At 45.3% G+C, this 4129-nt stretch overlaps 1 protein-coding gene across 2 annotated transcripts in view; it reads left to right on the top strand.

The window, feature by feature from the left end:
- Positions 1-3747: 3747 nt before the first annotated feature.
- The window catches only part of FBXO36 (F-box protein 36), a 19257-nt gene continuing 18875 nt past the window's right edge, over positions 3748-4129 (top strand). For both annotated transcript variants that reach the window (XM_068129974.2, XM_068129975.2), the window contains exon 1: positions 3748-4129. This exon is cut by the window's right edge and continues 279 nt beyond it. The gene's annotated coding sequence lies outside the window, so the exon portion shown is untranslated.

Genomic DNA, 4129 nt, shown 5'->3' on the forward strand with positions numbered 1-4129 from the left:
TTTCATCGCACTGTTGCCACACTGAGTTGAATATGCGGTACTGTCCAAGTGACTGAATCGCCGGCAATATGCGACTTTCGAAATGATGTAATCTGCCCCAGATTGCTCGGCGTTCAAGTGCAGAAACCCCTAATAACGAAGTAAATCTGGGCGGCTTAGACGTATACCATGCCTTTCCCATAAGGATTGGAGAATGAAATTAATTTTTAAAACTTTTAAAGAAGCCGAACATACTTGTAAGCATACCTGAGAGAAAGGGAAAGAGAAAGTGCCCCTGCACAATGAAACAGTTGGAAAAATTCCTGATCGACTCATCCAAAAAGTTGATACAAATAGTTGCAGTCCGTGCTGCAAAAATTCCCAGAGATGTGCGTCTGTGAAAAGCCAAAGGTTCGTAGATATGTGTTCCAATCAAATCTTTGTGCTTGCTAACACTAATGGGAAGGTCCTGTGTGGGGCTTGTTGAATCACAGGGTATGGTTGAAATGATATTTATTATTCTTCATGTTTGGAAAGAGGGGAAGTGGTGCATATTAAAACTAGAACAGCGCTCGGTAGAGCGCATATCTCCGACAGGCTAAATACTTTCGTGTCCCTGGCGATTAAGGTCACCTGGGGACGGATATCCGAACCAGTTTTAACTCCCGAGACGACCTCCTGATGATGGTGGTTATTTTTGCGCACGCAGGATGGAAGAGATGCGAGGCGTTTAAGAAAACGAAAACAAGGGTTTATTCACAAAACACGCAAACATGACAAATAAAAATGCAACAATTGATTTAATAACAAGATAAAGCACAGAATCAAACATGGAAGTAGTTGAGGTAAAATCAATTCTAATTTGAGGTTCCTCCACTCAGACTTAACCACACACACAGGGAAAGGTAATAAAATAAAAATAAAATTTCCCTTCGGCCAGCACTTATCTTGGCCCAAGATCGGTGGCGAAGTTCAGATCCTCTCGCGCCGGAGCGCACAAGATGGCGCCAGAGGTGCCGCGTGTCGAGGGCCTTGTCTTTACTCTGTGTACAAATCCTTTTGCATAGCCTAGAGTTCCAATGGAGTTAGGATTAGATGTCCGACAAGCTGATGTTTGATGAGCAGGTGCAGGAGTGACACATCCATTAACAATATTCAGTCCGAAAGCAGTGAAAAGGTCCATGCCAAGTATAGGTGTTCCAGAAGGCACAATGAAGAAATCAGCAGGCACAGAAACATGGTTGTGTCACACCTGTACATGAAGACAACCAACCACAGTGATTGATTTTTTCAGGTAAGTCACCAAGTGTAATTTGGGTTCTGTAAGAAGTGCACTCTTGAAATTCTCCAGGTAGGTAGAGTCTGGAAGTATTGAAACCACTGAACCTGTGTCCACCAGTAATTTAGTTGCGCATGCTTGTCCATTGGGTGTGCAAAGACAAACATCACAAAATAGGTTCCTTCTAATTTGTTCAGCAGCATGTGTGTTTATGCTCAAAACAGTCACATCTGGTACAGTCACTTGACGTACTTGGTATTTGTGGTCTTTACTGCGACAAACTTTAGCAAAATGTCCAGTTTTACCACACTGCCTGCAATTTACATATTTTGCAGGGAATTTGGGGGAATTGGATGAGTGCATTGCAGATCCACAACGACAACAGGTACTCTCTTGATGTACCTGTCGAGCCTGTGAAAAATTTGGCTTTGCGGGTTCATTTGACGTGTTCCTGTGTATGGGGTCACGTCTGTATTGCTCCACTCTGGTATGTGCTGGTATTGTATTGTTGTGGTTTTTAGAACCCTACACTTTGTAAATATTGTAATATCCCTTATAAATAATCCCCTGTAAATATTCCCATTTTGGTGTAAAAGTTCAAAGGTCGCACCCTAGTTAGGTCATATTGCAACACGTAGGACACCATAGGCTTCTTCTTTAGTTATCTCATTAGTATGTGTTCTAGTTAAGGATCTGTTCCCAATAGTTGAATCTGCGTTGCATTAATCAAATAAGATAGGCTCCATTTCGCTCATTATGCACTCTCTCTCTCCAAATTATCACGTGGCTGGGTTAGCAGCGTTCGCTGCATTGAGCCGTCATCGCTGCCTTAGCGCTGGCTCCAAACGCCATTGAACACGAGGTCAGGCTTGGAGAAGAAGGGGGCGGAGCGGCAAGAACGAGGTGTGGCCACGTCAACTCACCACCAGGGCGTGGCCGGTAAGCCCCCACCAGCCAACCAGGGCTGAGGTGAGCTCGTTAGTGGGCGTAGCCCTATGAAGGCGGCTTGATTTCAACGCGCGATCATATAAGCGCGAGCGCCAAGCCCTTTGACGGACTGCGCGAGGGGAGGTCATTGTGAACGAACTGCGCGGGGAGCGCTCGATTGATTGTCACTGCATTGAGCGATCTGCGTGAGGGTACCATCTGAGACGAACGTTGGGCGAGAGAGAGTTGGCACGAAGATTATGTACGCGGCATCCCAGTCCCTCGCATAATTATAAGGTCCGGTCGCACGCCAACGACATGCGAAGCTGCCTGCCATTCTTCGCGGCGGATCCGGAGCCTGGACCTTTCATCCCTGCTATTCCCCATTCGTGTAAGTGTGTTTGTACTGTCCTGGGCGTGTGATAAAATAAGAGTGTTTAAGGATTGCCCTGTGTATCTGCTTCTTCCTCTTCCTCTACAGTCTTACCTTTCGTTTCTTCCTTGGTTTTGGTTTTGTACATAATTAATAAACCTGTGTTATTCCTTCTCATTCTTTGGGTTTCCTCTCATCCGGTCGCTTTAGTGATTTCTCCATTGATATACGTGGCACGATTTGGCCAACGCTCAGGATCGGGTTAGTTTTATTGCTAACGGCTCGAGCTTCGGATTGCTAAACCGCTAGGCAATCTTCCATCTTGTCCGTGGCTCGAGCAGAAGTATCGCCCTGCTTTGCGGAGAGGTTGGCAAAGGTATCTGGGAACCCGTTGACCAGTCACCCTGGTCAGCCTCAACCCCGCAAAGGAGTGCGATGTCTTCTAGGACTCGGACGGCCAACTTAATAGACGAGGGGATTAAACCCCCCTCGGTAAGGGGAGCGCCGTAATCCGAGATCTGCAACAGTATTTACATCCTGAGAGGACATTGGTCCGATTGACATGAAATTTTCATCATAGGAGGGCTTCCTCCTGTGGAATATTTTAATGATTATTATGACGTCATAGGTCACGTGGTACAGGCGCCATCTTGGGAAAAGTATAGGTATGTAATCGCTTTCACTTCCGCCATGTCTCATTTGATTTGGCCGCCAAAAGGATACGTTCACATATACGAGCTGGAAGGGTTTTTTCCACGAGCTGATCTCGTATCATTTCATTCGAGAATCTCTAAACTCGCAATTTACCGCAATCTCATGTAAAGCAGCAACGAACTGAGCAGTCGATTCACCTGGTCTTTGCGCTCGCTGACGAAACCTATATCGTTCGAAAACAACGTTTACTTTTGGCATGAAAAAGGCTGTTAATGCGGTGAGAGCAGCAGAGTACATGTCCTCAGCAACTGGGAAAGTATATAACAAACGCTGCCCTTCAATTCTTAGGCGGTGTATAAGCAATGCGCGCTTCCTCGAATCAGAAAGTGCGTCGTCATTTCCTGCCAGCATAAAGACAAGTTCTCCAACTCCAACACATGCATCCATTGAGGTAAAAGGTATCGATGGCAAACCCGGACTTCGTAGGAATGTAACAGGTAGTGTAAGAGGTAAGACATCCTCGCCAATATGTTGTATAATGTATAGTAAGGCAGCAGACAGACAGGTTCTTCAGCTCAACCGCTTAATGGCGTCTCCCTCTTCCATCTCCTCACACGTCACTACCGGTTATGCCTCATCATTTCCGGTCCGTCTTGCATTCCATAATGTCACGTAACTCCCAAAGACCACAGTTTGCATGTTTGATCTTGGGATGAAAATTAGAGAAACAAGAAAAATATGAAATGCAATTTTCAACAATATTATGAATATCCACAACAGGGATACGAAATTTTCTAGGAGTGTATATGCCTCTGAACATTTCATTGGTTGTGGCGTCCTTTTGAATCCGACTTCGGCGGCCATTTTTGTTAATATAAAGAACATTTCCCTATTAATCGATTATTGCTCCATTTGCT

Source organism: Myxine glutinosa, chromosome 11 (assembly GCF_964187855.1).
Source record: "Myxine glutinosa chromosome 11, kmMyxGlut1.1, whole genome shotgun sequence".
NCBI lineage: Eukaryota > Metazoa > Chordata > Myxini > Myxiniformes > Myxinidae > Myxine > Myxine glutinosa.